We start from the raw sequence: 16,426 nt of genomic DNA on the forward strand, positions 1-16,426 counted from the left end.
ACATCTCAGTCCAGAAATGTGCAGTTCTAGGCACAGCCAAGATACTGCGCAGAACCCTCAAGCTCCCAGGCCTCTGGTAGAGGACCCGAGCTCAGAGGATGAAACAAAGACCACCCGCGGAGGGTGAGAAGGGAATTTTTTTATATATATATATATAGTGGCACCAGCTGAATGTTCTTTTTGAAGCAGATCATCTGTCAGACTCTGCCTGGGTCTTTGAGGGTGAGGCCTGTCCGGCTGCAGATGTGTCAGGGATGATGGCGTGGAAAGACAGGGATGTCACGCTGCACAAGCGCTGATGGGCTCCGTTGAGCCAAACAGAGGCTGGCCAGAAGTTTGCGCTCATTGGGCACGAACACCCTCGATTTGGGGCTTTTACTGATTCATTTGAATCCTTTAGAGTTGATTGAGTGTGGCTTTTTCTTGAATCCATGCAGGGTCGAGCTTATTCTCACAGTTCAAATTACATACATAGATCCATGTTTTGATAAGTTGTGCTGAAGATTCAAGTGCTGCTTTTGACTTGACAAGACTGAGGTGTGGTAACTAATCTAATCATCAGTGATCGTGATCAACTGCAGCTGCTAGTTTCTCTTTGCCTGTAGAAAATGTTTTATTTGACAGCACTCATTGGTCTGACCTGTACTCAGAACAATGGGAAAGTCGAAGGAACTCGGTGAAGACTTAAGAGGGAGAACTGTAGATTTACACAAGCTGGAAAGTCCTTCAGGGCCGTTTGTAAACAACTTCAAATTCCGAGCGGTCACGTGTCGTGTGGTGGGGTTGTGTGTCGTCAGGCACGAGGCATTTTCACAAAAGCTGGGACCGGGACACCTTCTGGCTGTCTTGGTGTGATTCCTGAATGGACGGGAGGAAGCATGAGGGGTTGAAGTGAGCCCATGAGGTAGTAACGGAGCTCTAACAGTCGGCATGTAAAAAGGTAAATCAGCTTTGTGATGTAGTAATGACATACGGTCTTCTGTACGACAACCCGGCTACGGGATTTCAAAGCCTAAACAGCAACAGATTACAGAGGAGATCGATGATCGATGTACAGAAAAACTGTGATCAGTTAAAAAAATTTGGTTAACCACAAAGAGGATTGGTAAACCGAGTTCAATCATCATGTTTGAAAATGATATAAGGAAGATGTCCGTCACGTCACACATTTGATGTGTGGTGCTCCACGTCAACGCAGCTGAGCTCTGCTCCTCGTTTGTGAGCTCATGTCTATGCGGGACACAACTGTTAGTGATTTCTAAATGGTCTGAGGCAGCTTAGTTTTTCCTGGCTCTTGTGGCCATTTTGCAAAACTGACTCTGTCAGAGCCAGATTTACTAACAGGCCTGTGTTAAAGGAGTAGTCTGGTCATGTTTGAAGGGATGTTCTAATAGTTATCAGTAGTTAGTGCCCTATCAGCTGTGATATCAGTCATAAAGAACCAGGTATGTAGCAAAGGTCAAAAGGGCTGTGATTGTTTTTCAGGCTTACAACAGTTCTTTCTCAAAAACTAAGTACTGATGTGAAAGAACGCCACATTAGCTAGCATTGAACTTTGCACTTGCACTTTTGAATGACACCGTTTGTTTAGTTTGTTGCCGTTTTCTCAGCTGAACAGTGTTCATGTTCCGATTGTGATGGTGCGCAGATAGGATATATAACAAATATAGACTACATGATGCGGATGTGTCAGTCCGCCAGGAGCGGAGTAAACTCTGGACTGATCAGGTGGACTGACACATTCGCAGCCTCAGCACCATCGGCGTAAACATGCTCAAGCTCGGCACACATTTACGTAGTAACACAGTAAATGGCAAAAGGTTCAAATAATAATAATAATAAGTTGTTTCCTTTTACTAATATTGGTTTTCTTTATTTTATGTGATGAGAGGTGGGGCTCTGAGTCACGTGCCTCCCCTGATCACACACTCCTGACTCTTCAGTCAAAACGAGAACAAATCTGTGTGGAAAACTGTCAAAACTCCTGCTTTTACAGAGGATTTTGTGTGCGTCTGATCAGCAGCACCCAGCAGCTACTTTTCCTCTTAAAACCTGTGAAAGCAGCACGGCTTAATCAGTGTTGTGTTTCTGTACACTTGAGGTTAGACTTGAATCATTTTAGAACCTGGTGAAAACCAGATTGTTTTTATTTCGTTCAGATACTTAAACCTGTAACATTAAAAGAGGGTGGATGTTCTTTTTTCTTTTTTTTAACCATGACTCGGCGTGCCCAGCCCCAGCTGTATTCTTTCACAAAGAAACAAAGAGCTACTTGACTAATGCTCAGTTTTGTTAAATTCTATAGGCTATAATTACTACCGCTGAGGTCTGGAGCTATAAATAAGTCCCAGGTAAGACAAAGCCAAAGGCGAATGAAAGCATGCAGGAAATAGGAGAGCCGGTCCAACAGAGGCTGGCTCATATATGATGTAAGGAGTGGAGCTCTTTGTGAGACTTTCATGAGGTGTCATTTGCCTTGTTTTCTGCCTCCAAAAACCTTTTATAGTTCACTAATTTTACAGGTCTATGGATAAAATAAATCTGTAAATAGTCTCAGTTTTTGTCATCATGATATTTTCAATTGATAAAGACTTTTATTCTATATAAAAGAAATATCATTTTAGGTGAGAAGGTGAATCCACTGAAGACCTGCAGGAGAAATCCAACTCAGGCCCGGTTTACTGCAGGACTGGAGTTGTTTTTTTTTTTTAATTTCACAACTCTGCTTCAAGAATTTGTACCTGTGCTTCAAAAAACGTGTAGAGGTGTGCTGAAAACAAAACAGATGGGTTGTCAGAGTTGCTTAAAGAGTTAAACTGCCCGATGAAACCGGAACCAGCCCACCCACACAGATCTGCTGGCCAACTCCTGCTATGAACCGGAGAGATGTCAGAGAAACAACACAAAATGAAACTTAGTGTAACAAAAAGTCACGTTTCTGTGGAAACTGAAACTTATGGGCAAAAAAATCTTTTTTTTTTTGTTAGTTTTTTTAAAAAATCAACTACATTACTAGCGAGGCGGAACATTTCAAACCCGCTCACTGCAGAAAAGATAGCATGAACTCCAGGAAACGCGTGCTCTAGTCAACTTGTTCAACCTGTCGTTTCAATCAGATCATGTTTGTATTCAGACATGTTTCTGCTGTTATCAGTGTTTCTTACTCAGCATGTTTCACTTCTGCTATTACGCAACAGTCCATCTGTTACACAAACAGGAGATTTTATTATTAGTCTTAAACCTAACGTCGAAAATAGACTTCTCCCTCAACTTTTTGTTTAAAATACAAAGAAATGGAAGGACGAACACTTGACTAAGTACAAACAGGAAAGCAGACAGTTGGTGAACTCATGAAGATGTGCCCGGCACCACGCCACAAACATTGTTCAGATTTTTTTTCCTCTCTGACACGATAACATCTAGTCAAAACATAAGATGATCTGCAGTTCATGAGCAATCAAACCTGTTTCTGGTTTGTATGCACAGAAACCAGCCGGACCAGTGATAAAGCAGCCTCTCTGGTAAATGATGCAAATCTAATAGGGGCTTTTTTGTTTAGGTTTCACAGTGTCGTTCCTCTTCTCTGCATCACACACACACACACACACACACACACACACACACACACACCTACACACACACGTAGCACTTCCTTTGTTTTGCACAGATTGATGAGCATGTCAGGAACAGAAGGACTCTGTTTTGAAATAAACGTTAAATAAGGAGATCTACAGTGTGCTCTGAAGTTTACATACACTCATCATGAGCATGAAGGACGTATCAATTTGGGGCTTTTCATCATTTCTTTTGAACTGTTTTTTTTTCAGGGTGGTATAATAACATAACATACAACTTCAGTGACTTTTAAAAACAAGTACTGGGTGCACAATTCTGAATTTATTGTGGATTTTCTCTAATTAACACAGGATTTAAATTATATATATACCGGCTCAATTATATACTTCCAATCACCTAAATCTTTAAATAAGTGCGACTGGAGTTAAATGTATTTTAACTTGTCAAGACCAAGGTCTATTATCTCCTCATTACTGATCATTATTGACTGCAGCTGGTAGATTTTCTTCACTAGCATTTGACAGCACTTAATAAATTGACCACTACTCAGAACAATGGGAAAGTCCAGGGAACTCAGTTAAGATTTAAGAAGCAAAGTAGTAGATTAACAGTAAATGGTGTGGTGGCAAGGTTTTTTAATAAGATAACACCTGACTGTGTAATGTCTGAATTCCAAGTCTTGACTATGCTATGCATGGATTTCAAAACATGACTATGTTTTGTCTGAATTCCACAGGCTATTAGGTTTTCACCAAATGACTCTGTTACTCCTCACTGAAACCAGACTGACCTTGATTCCTGTCTCCTCCTCGCCTTCCAACATTCTAATATCTTAGATATCAGCTCCTGCGTCGACTCTGGAGGTAGAGCTTCGGTTCGGAGCTTCCCGTGCGGGCTGGGACTCTGATGTTAATTCTTAATTGTCTTTAAGGTTCTCTGTATGTCAGGCACACATACATAAATAAACCTGTTTGAGTGTTTTCATCTAACAGTGCCTGGAAATTGATTTCTTCCACAACAATGGGAATGTCTTTTGGAACCACTTATAAAAAAACTTCAGATTTTAGGTTAATCAGGTCAAACAAATATATCTAAGTACAAGTTTGTTTGCTTTGTTTATGGCTGTCATCACTTTGCCAAGGACTAGAAGAAGATCCAAACCTTCAGTGTCTAATAAAAGAAAATTAATTTGGATGATCAGGAACAATCCAGGAACCACTTAAGCTCAAGCCTGCCATGAACTGAAAACTGCTGGAACACCATTGTCACTGTTTACAGTAAAGGGAGTTTTACATCATCAAGTGAGAGGGTGTTGACCAAGGGTGAAGCCCCGGCTCCAAAAGTGACACCTTTACAGCTGCTCACATGGCTAAGCCTTCTGAAGAAAAGTTTTATGGTCTGTGCTTGGAAGAATCAAGGTGAGACTTTCAAACCCAACAACACTGTACCAACTGTTAAGCACGGTGATGGTAGCATCATGCAGTGGGACTGGTGGATTGTACAAAGTGGATGGAATAATAAAGAAGGAGGACTACCTACAAATTATTCAACTTCTCATCAAATCAGCAGCTGGATTGTTTAAATTTGGACACAACGGGGTGTTCCAACAGGACAATGATCACACATCAGAACTGGTTTCTGAATGGATAAAGCTTCTGGACTGGCCTTCTCAAAGCCTCGGCCTGGATTATATTAAAAGCTAGTTCTATGTCAGGAACCTAACTAATTTAAATAAACTAAGAACTCTGTCAAGGTTGAATACCAGCCAGAAGTCTGCCTCATAGATGGCTACAAAATGTGCCGTCATGGTGCAACTTGCTGAGGGAGATTTCACCAAATATGAGTCTATGTATGTATTTGAGCTTGTATATACAATTTTGACCATGTGTGGATTAGAGAAAATCCACAATAAGATCAAGCTTGTGCCCCCATTCTTATTTTTAAGAAATCCTAGAAGTTGTATGTTGTATAATCATTTCACCCTGAAAAAAAAGGAACCATTTAAACCAGACATTAGAAGCCCCAAATTAACATGACATTCATGCAAATGTTAAGTGAAAGTAAACTTTTGACCTCAAGTGCTCAGTGTGACTGTTTATCACGAGCTTCTGTTCCACCATTTAGACAAACTCAAGGAAACAAGTTCCCGCCGCGAGTGCTTTGTGTGTCTTTGTGGACTTAAATAAAGGTCGACTGCAGTTCCCTCTAAGCCTCAGGACCAGATCTTTTGGCCTGACAAATCCACTGAAGTAGACAAGAAAAGCTGCAGTTTGATGCTATATCAGGGTGAAAGGCAATGTTTGGTAGTGAACTGAGAAAATCAAAAGCTGTTTGACTTATGTCCTTTTGCTACAAATCACTTAAAAACACTACAGAAAAAGATAGGATGTAATGTCCAAAAAAGGTTAAAAACAAAAACAACTGGACTATTTTGTAGCTGAAGACGTTCCACTTCTCATCCAAGGAGCCTTCCCAATTGAAAAAGCTCCTTGAATGAGAAGCGGAACGTATTCAGCTACAGAATAGAAGTTCAGTTGTTTTTGTTTTTAACCTTTTTTTTGGATTTATTATGTCCTGAATGACAAAAAATGTTATGTAAACTCGATGCTCTACTCCCATCAGTTCCGATCTCCCAGGACACTTGTGGATCTGTGTCAGCTCCCCTTCCAAGGCTGGCTGATAAAACCTTCCATCACTATCAGGACTATGGCAGGGAGGTCTATATGGGACAGTGTTCATGGGCATACCTCCCCCTTAATGTCTTCACTGGCACTCTTCCCATTCCTCTCTCACTTACTCCCTCTTACTTTAGGGTTTTATTTTATTTATTTATTTATTTTTAAGCCTTTTGGCACCTTTAGTTGGTCTTTCATTGAAATGTTGTAACTCTTAGTTGGCCTTCTGGTACCATTAGTTTACTTCAGTCTTTTTAAATCCTAGTTTAATTTATGTTAGCTTATTATCAGTTTATTATGTCTTAGTTTGGTGTTCCTCAGTTTATCCTTAGTATGACTTAGTTTAGATAACTTCAGTTTAGCTTTTTATATCCTAGTATCCTAGCTTGATTTTTCATCTGTTTGTTTTACTTTTTCTATTAATGTGTGTGTTTTCATGATGTAAAGTACATTGAACCATTTTGTTATTGAAAGTGCTATATAAATAAATTTTACTTGACTTGAGAATCTACACCAGAATATAGGATGTATTAGGTTGACGAGGGGGGTGACAAAATGTTGCTCATTTTGATGCGACACAGCAACTGATGTGCTGGTGGCAAATGTAATAGTAATTAAACAATTTTATTCCATAATTGTTTCAGTTCATGGAGGTTTGCAGACATTTGTTTCTGCACGGCTCTCTTATGGTTCCACCACAGCATTTCACTCAGGCTGAGGTCTGAACTTTGGTCTGTTTTAGCTTTTTCTGCCATTCTGTTGTAGATTTGCTGCTGTGTTTAGGATCATTGTTCTGTTGCATCATGACCCATTTTCATCCAAGCTTTAGGTGTCGGGCAGATGGCCTCACATTTCATTGTAGAATAGAAGAAATAGTTCATGGTTCACGGGGGGGCTGGTGCCTATCTCCAACGGTCATTCTGTGAGAGGCGGGGGACACCCTGGACAGGTAGAAAGTCCATCACACAACCACGTAGAGACAAATGAGACAAACAACCATTCACACTCTCACTCACATGCTAGAGACGAGTTAGAGTTACCAATTAACCAAACAGATCAGATCAAATCAACTTAAAGCACATGATGGGCCCTAAAGCACGTTCAAAACAACCACACTTGACCAAAGTGCTGCACAATAAAACCCAAACCAACAGCTAAGAAATGAAAACAATAAAATCAATTCAAAGGAAAAAGACATGCAACACAATAGATATAAAAAATAAAACATTAACACACGTTATTAAGACTTGAAGGCTGTTTTACAGCTTTGGGGCAGCTACAGTAAAGGTACAATCACTCTTAATGACCAATCTAGGACATTTGGATGACCTAAGAGGTCTGGAGTTTAAACAGGGGCACAGAAATATTCAGATGCTAGACCATGCAAAGCTTGAAAAACAAACAAAACTGTTTTAAAACCAACTCTGTATTCAACAGGAAGCCAGAGGAGAGATGTTAATGTAGGAGAGAGTCTCTTTTCCTGGCACTTCTTAGGAGGCTGGCAGCAGAATTCTGAATCAGCTGCAGTCGGACAAAAGAGACTGGCCGATGCCAAAATACAGAGAGTTACAATATTCCAATCTGGAGGTGATTAAAACTGAAATCACTCTTTTAATGGTGATGTCACAGAGATAGGGTTTGAGCAGTTGTAGGAAATAACTCTCTAACAAAAAGTCAATCTGTTTATCAAATTTTAAGTGGCAATAAAAATGATATACAGATTTGTGGCATAGGCCTGAAGATCAAATGATACCTATTCTAAATGGGATACTATGTTTATGGAAGTGTTGGGAAGACAAAAAAAAAGAAAAAAAAATCACCATTCTCACTTATTTTTATTCAAATGAAGACACCTACTAGCCATTCAACAATTCACATCTTTAATACAGTTTCAAATAAACATCACAGATGAGTTATCGGGACTAAATGGCACATAGGTTTCTTTCTTATGTATCTGGATCCTCGTCAGTTCAAATGGGGATTTTTAACTTCCTCTGGTAACTGTAGAGTTCCTCAAGGATCCAGTTTGGAGCCAATTCTTTACTTTGCACATGCTTCCCTTTGATCATATATTCCACAGCTAAAATATTTCATTTCATTGGTAGGCAGATGATACACACATCTAACTGAGGGACAGTGCACTGAATCCCGACTTGATCCCTAAGGCGGTTTGGAAAGAAAGACTGATGAACTGTGTCAAAAGCTGGACAGTTTTCAGGAGGCATGATCTCGACTCGCAGGATGGAGAAAAAGGGTGACAACAAAACAGCAACAGCATTCATATTAAGCAACATGTATCCTTTTTTTTTCACAGAAAATGTTACGCAAATGGTAAAAACAAATGTCTGCCCCACTGATATATATGTTCAGGAGCCACTACTGGCATATCCACAAGCTGATGGCCTCATCGATACAGTAATTCATGCAAAAGGAGCCCCAACCAAATATGGAGTACATATACTGCACAGCACATGGCCATAGACCACCATTTCTGTATAAAAAAATCCTTTTTATTGATCTTATGTAATGTTAACATTTTTTCATTTGCTATAAGCCACAAATATCAAAGTGGACAGAAATACATCACCTGTACTTTCCTTTTTATATCCTATGAAAGCAACAGGGGTGGACTTAGATTTCCACACAACTTTTCCATTTTGGCCTCAGTTTTGTTTAATAAATAAAAACGTTTAAAGTAAAAATAAGAGGAGGTAGTGATGATCAATGAAGGCCAAAATAGTCACTTATTGATTAAAAAATACCCTGCTGAGTGTGATTTCTCTCTGATACAGTCAGCCGTCGTTGACACAGATTTAAGGGGGGGAGGGCCAACAGATTGCATGGGAGGTTTCCTTTCTCTGGCGACATGCATTCCTTCAATGCATCCACCCTTCATTAATCATAGTTATAATGATACAAACATTGTTATGAATAATTACAGCTACAAAACACTTTGTGTTGTGGCTGAAATCTCCATGTCAGAGTTGCTGGCAGCTTCCTCTGCATAAACTCTGTCTGAGTTGATCACATGTAAAAAACTGCAAACTCTTTTTAATATAAGAAACGCCTAAAACTAAAAATGAAAGTTCACCCTTGTTTTTTTTAGGCCAAACTATTGCTTTGTATTTATTTTTGGCTTGTGCAGAGTGCAAACAGTTTTTACCTGACTTTGTTAGACTAACCACTTTTTGAAAGGCACAAAAATGTAAAAGTCACAATTATTCAGCTTGCTGCTGGTTTAGTTTTAGTGACGGATATTAATTTTGACAGCAAAGTGATAGTATTTTGACTAAAATATGGTTTTTTTTTAGTCCAAATATATTTTATTTTACTTATCAGTAGTCATTTTAGTTATAGTCGACTCAATGTCACCATATTTCCTGTAGTTCCCAACCAAGCTAACAAAAAACCAGCGTCCCTCCTACACCCACACCCATGTACCCACATGTGTGCACGCTCTAATCTATCATTTATTTGTCGGTAACACATTAGGGTAATTTTTCTTTCCTTAAAAATGAACAGCGAGTGCCTTGATCTTTCATTCCTCTGTACATGGGATGTCAGGATGGTTGTAGCAGCAGCTTGTATGGGAGATCCTGCCTACAAGCTGCTAAAAGGAACTCAGCTTTAGAAACAGGGTGAGGAGGTCCGTCACCTTAGTGGAGCTCAGAGCAGAGCTGCTGCTTCTTCTTGTTGAAAGGATTTAGATGAAGTGGTTTGGACATCTGATTAGGATGTCCACTGGTCAGCCCGCTCTCAAAGTTTCCCAGGCACGTCTCGCTGGGAGGAAACCCTTGGTCAGACCCAGAACTTGCTGCAGGTATTGTGTATCCTCTTTGGCCTGAGAACAACCTGGGTTGTCTCAGGAGGAGCTGGAGAACATCCCTGGGCAGAGGGATGTGAGGGTTCTCCTTCATGTCAATCTGTTCGCACTCCAGGTATGTGTTGTTGATGATTCCCAGCTACTACCACTCCAAATTCTAGCTTAATATCTGTCAGATTACCTCAGTTATTGTAATGTTCTCTACTAGTGCCTGTTTGGTCCTTCTCCTCATGCCTTGCTCCTCGTTACCCTCACCACTTGCACCTGCCCTCTCTCCCTGATTACCTCCACAGCACCTGCTTCCCTCCCTTTTCATACTCCACATCTCCTCACTTCCTGTGCCAGATCATCGAACGCTTTTCACTAGTAGTTTTACAGCATTTTCTGTTTCTGTCTCCTCGTCTTGACTTCGCTTTCGTTTTTGGATCTTTGCCCTATGCCTCTTGTGCATGACCCTTGCCTGTTTGACCCAGTTTTAGGACTTTCGCCAGAGACTTACCTGTGTCTTGGCTGCCTCAGCCCTTCTGCCTGACCTCCCCACTCTCCGATCACCGTTATCCCAGGTCTGTGTCACCACCTCCATCAAGTTTACTTTCCTGACGTGGTCTCGGTTCACAGACTTCTACTCTTCTCCCCCAGAGCGGCTGCAGACGTTCCTGTTTCAGTGTTTTGAAGTTCTGCTGTTCCTGAATAAAGATCCTTTTCTCCCTCCCTCCTGTGTCGTGGCTGAACTACCTGGTCCCGCTGGTGATTTATGTCAGTCATTGCTATTTTTGTGTTTTGCTACAGTTGTTTAGCTTCCAATGATTACTTTCTGAGAGTTTTATTAATTTACATCTGATGGCTCATGTTAGTTTGCTATCTCATAAAGACACACACACATCATTCAACAATGGCACTGCTTGAGGAAGCGTCACAAATGAACAGGGCTGGTGATTTAAGCTCCAACGCCCTCCTGACCTTATGGTGAAATGTTGTTTGAACCACTGAGCCTGACACTTTACACGGCAGCCAGCTGACATTGCTAACATTTTACATACAGCGTAGACACAGAAAATTCCATCTACAGTATGCCACAACATGGCTTTTGTTCTGTAAAGACATTTTTTGTTTTGTTTTTTTCTAGCCAAGCAGCTGACTGATATATGACCAAACAAGAAATTCAGCAACACAAAGCAGGAATCTGCTCAAACCACTTTCAGTCCTATTAAATCTCTGCTACCTGGGATGGAGGAGGAACTAACCTTTACACAAATTATGGGCAGAGCAGTCAGTCACATGTGTAATTCATGTTTTGTTGCACATTGATGACAGGCAGGCTTGGCTACACCTCTGCTCAAACACTCCTGATGCTGGCCTGGTTGAGACTTTTCTCTAAATCAAACCCCTGCAGGATTATGAATTAGGCGCTGATGTTTTATTTACTTTTCAAAGAGTTAATGTTGTTGTCCTCAACACCCCAGCTAGACCTCGCACAGAACCCTGAAAACCCAGCTGTGTTTCCTGTCTGAGCTAAATATAAAAACCTGGGTGGCTGGATTCCTGCATGTTACTCATCAGGAAATTATATTCATAAAAAAAGAATGGAAACATTCTTTTATTTTCTTTAACTACTGGACAAACTCGTAGCAGTATGTAGTCTTGTTCAATCATTTCTCTAATGCTTTTTTTGTTTGTTTGTGTGGGATTGCATTTGAAAGTATTTTGCAAATCTGAATTGAACAAAGAAAATCTTCAAGTTTGACAGCTCAACAGAAATGTGGCAAACAAATCAACTCCAGCGTATTAAATGACAACGGCGTAATAAAAATATCTATGGCCAGCGGCTGAAAAGCAAAGGCCGATGATAATGTTTTTGCTCGTGTTTCGGTGTCTGTTTCCAATCATATCTCATGAACCACTGGATGAAATTTAATAAAACTTGCAGAAAGTAATCTTTGGATGTACATCTAGAGCTGATTAACTTTTTGAGTCAACACGGTTCAAGATGGCAGTTGCAGCCAATCGACTCTGAAAAACACAAAAAATGACTTTAACTCAGTCAATCTTACAGATATTGACCTAAAATCTAATGTGATAGAAGCTGAAGCTGAGCTAAGTCTGGGAATCTGATCCTGGTATAATATTACACTCACCATTTGTTAGCGAGTGACATCAGTTGGCAGGGATAAGTAGTTGTGACTAAGCTCTGACAATTAGTGTTTTAACTACACACAGATAACTAGTCTGGGCGCATGTTATGACGTGCTTTTTTTATCAACATGCAGAGCAGCATTCTGCATTCAGTTCTTGCTGAATAAAACAGCATCCGAGTGAATGGAAGACGAGTAAAACACGGCCTGCAGCTTTGAAGCTCCACTATGCATATTTTTGTGTTGGTCCATTACTTTTACGTGTGTGTTTGTTTGCCTTTCCTGTTAGCTAAATATCTCATGAACCACTCACGACACAGATTGTAATAAATCTATCATTTTCCCATGTAATGTTGTTCTAGGTAGCTGTAGCAGTAAATAAGTGTTGTCAGGGTTTTCTGCACAATGAATTGGCTCTTTGTTTTCACAATTTGCATTTGTGCAAATTATCTACAGCAGGACTGGGAAGAGATTTGTGCCGCTCAGGTCTCCTTCTGTTTCATCTGAATTGCCTTTTGTTGTCAGTACTGTCTTGCAATACCTTCACATGTCTGTATTAAGACACAAGTATTATATTAGTGTTGTCTTATGTAGTATATGTATGTGTCTCCCTTTGGAATTCAGTATTGTCTTATATGTAGCAACATCCTCCTGAAGGAATGTTTTCTGGTTTTACTGTATCACCTGTTTAGGGGTAAAATGTCAAAACAAGGCTTTTTGACTTGACTTGTTATTATTTTACTTTATGTACTATTACTATATTTACACATATACTTATTATACTTTACCTGTTTCTCTCTGTGTTCACACTTGCATTCATTTGTCTATCATGTTGGCAGAACATGTCATGAACCAGAGGAAAAATGTTAATGGAACGCTCAGAAAGCAATGATTGGATGTAAACCTACAACTTAAGAGTCAACCCCATTCAAAATGGCTGCCACATCAGAAAACTCAAAAATGTCTCTAACTCTGTCATTTTTTTTACAGATATTGAGCTTAATTTGGTGTGAAAGTAGCCGAGAGTCATCCCCAACTTATACTTCAAGATCAAACTGATTGTTCAAAAATTGTTTCTGAAACTTTGCCATTAACCACTGGAGTCAACTCTGTCTGTCTGTTAGCAAAATATCTCATGAATCATTGAATGAATTTTATTGAAATTCTCAGAAAGGAATCAATGGATGTACATCTAAAAATGATTAACTTTTGGAGTCAACTCATTTTAAGATGGCCGTCACAGGCAACTGATATTGGGAAACACTAAAATGGCTAAAATTCAGCCAGTTTAACAAATATTAAGCAAAAATTTGGCGTAGTAGTAGCTAACTCTCATACTCAGTGCTACACATTGCGCAACATTTTGTTTAAAACTTTAGATGATCTTAGTTTAAAACTATGGCATGGAAAGCAGCGGGCGATATGCATTTGTTCAAGGAAAACTGAGCCTTTTCTTTTTAAATCATTTGTTGAAGAAAGTTTTGAACTGTGGTAATTAAAATGCAGCATCATGGCAAAAATGATTGGTTATAATGGTCATAATGTCAGCATTTAACACTAGTTTTTAACAAAAACATTTTTTATTTGCTAATTCTGTTTTTGTGAGGTTTTAATAAAATGACCTGTAGGATTTATTCTGGCTCTCCTTCCAGTCATCAGTGCTGGACGTCTACACTGGTCAATAGGGGACAGGCTGGGTGTCTCGGAGCATGCTGGGACAGATTTAATCTCCAGCTCCACCTTAAAGAATCAAAGGATCTGCTTCCTATAAAGCCTAATAAGCTTATTTAAGCACTTCTGATTTTCTTTGTTTTTCAGGAACAGTTGTTACTTTCTGCATTATGACGGCAAAAATAAAACTAAGAATGCCCACATAAAGGCCTGCAGACTCTTTGTAGCTGTGTGTAGGATACATTTTGTACATTTAGTGTAAGTGTAGCTGAAATAAAAATGTACTATAACTTTTGCCCTGTGGGTGTTGTCTGGATTACACAATGGAAACTGCAGACATAAATCCTTCAGAAACAACACACCTACAGATGACACAATGACAGGTCAGGGTTCCTTGTGTGAGTGGGTCTCACCCTGCGTGCCACCATATAATATGCAGTTCACTCTGTTAACACAGAAATGAGCTCTATGACAACAAAATAAAACAAAAAAAAGAAAGAAAAAACAACGTACACTTTTATAGGGAGGCTTCATTACATAATTTTTCAGTCACACTTTTACACAGTTACTGAGCAGCTTCGTTTCTCACGAAGAAGATCTGATAATACAGAATTTCAGAAGGGAGGAGGATGGGAGGACCAGAGTTTTTTTCAGTTCCCCCAAAGAACAAAGAACAAAAGCATTTCAAACCTTGATACAAAACATAAAAGTTAGAAGAAGAATAACTTCATTAAGTCTTCACTTGTGCAGGCAAGAATCATAATTATTGTTATACATTTTACTATTAAAATGAACAACATTAAAATTTTCATTTACAATTTAAAGAAATTACAAATAAATAAGTAGCTCCATCTCAGATTCTACAGGCCTTATCTCACCGAGCTGCGACTGTTTGGAGAGGAGTTGTTGAACAAAATCTCTCAAAATTAAGAGAAAATATGTAAATTTTCAGCTGCAGTCTCACTGATCTTTGAGTGTTTGTGACCAAATGACCAACACGCTGTGGGCTGGCATGTTGAGTGGCTTAGAAGCAGCTTGTTTTTGTGTGTACGGCTGGCAAAAACTTTATTCTTGGCTGTGAAGATACTGTATTTTGTTGATGGTAAATAGTAAATAGCCTGCACTTGTATTTGTGCTTTATCTAGTCCAAGGACGACAAAGCGCTTCTCACTACATTCAGTTATTCACCCATTCATCCACACACTGATGGTGGTGAGCTACATTGTAGCCACAGCTGCCCTGGGGCAGACTGACAGAAGTGAAGCTGCCATCACACTTCCATCCACCTCAGCAGCAGCTCATTTTGTTCCCACCTTGGTTGCTGCCCCACGTTGATAATTTAATCTACTGGAGTCAGTTTTGAAATGAACACAAGCAGATTTGACAAAGTTTTTCAATAATTATGATTTGTCATCAGTGTAGCTGTCATACCTGGACATTTAATAGAAAGTAAGTACCAAGTATAGAATAAAATAATGGAATAAAAAAACAGTGTTTGAAAAAGTATTGAACTTATCCACATATTGTGAAGTTACAACTACAAACATTGAAGTACTTTACTTAGATTTTATGTGATAGAGTAGCACAAAGTAGAGCATGATTTTGTAGTGGAAGGAAAATACTTCAAGGTTTTTTAAATATTTTATGAATAAAAATCTAAAAAGTGGCATGTGTTTGTATTCAGTCCACCTTTCAAATTATTACAGATACAAATCTTTTGCAGAGCTGTCTTGTCTATCAGTTTCTCTTGTGGCCTTGTCTCCCCAAGCCCCATCGGTTTCTCCTTTCGTCTCCTCTCTTTTCTCCTCGAGTCCTCCTGCCTCATCTTGGCAAATCAAATATTGTATGTGGAACCGCAAATTCCTGCTAGATTTCTCGTAGCAGGAACACTGAAGTTGTTTATATATCTTGCCACAAAGGATTAAATAGCTTCTGTCCTCAGCCTACTTGAATTGAGCAGTATGTGAGCATTTTAAACTGTTTTTGCAGAGCTCAGCATCCAAAAAGTATTTCAAAACTTCCACTTTTCAAGGTGAAATTATGATTTCAGGGTATGTTAAACAATATGTTTCTGCAGATTAAATTCACCCAACAGGTTTATTTTTCTCCAGCCTATTGTTTGCAACAGTTTGACTGTTTGCTGCAGGGTGGTAGTGTACAGTAACCAGTTAGACTGGGTTATCACTAAACAGATAAGGGTAAAACTACCCATTGTTATGTTATTCAGATTCAAATGATAAGCCATCCATCCATTTATTTTCTTCCACTTATCTGTGGTCAGGTGACAGGAGCAGCAGGTTAAAATGGGAAACCCAGACGTCACCCTCCACAGCAACACTTCAGCTCCCTTTGAGGCTCCCAAGGTGCTGCCAGGCCAAAGAGGTAAAAAAGCCTTCCTCCGAGTTCTGGATCCTCCGTCAGGTCTTCTCCCAGTGGGTCGTGCTTGGAAAACCTCCATTAGAAGGTGCCCAGGAAGCATCTTAATCAGATGCTTGAACCACCTCAGCTGACTCCTCCTTATGTGGAGGATTAAGGTTTTCAAACTGTGT

This window comes from Kryptolebias marmoratus, linkage group LG22 (assembly GCF_001649575.2).
Source record: "Kryptolebias marmoratus isolate JLee-2015 linkage group LG22, ASM164957v2, whole genome shotgun sequence".
NCBI classification, from domain to species: domain Eukaryota; kingdom Metazoa; phylum Chordata; class Actinopteri; order Cyprinodontiformes; family Rivulidae; genus Kryptolebias; species Kryptolebias marmoratus.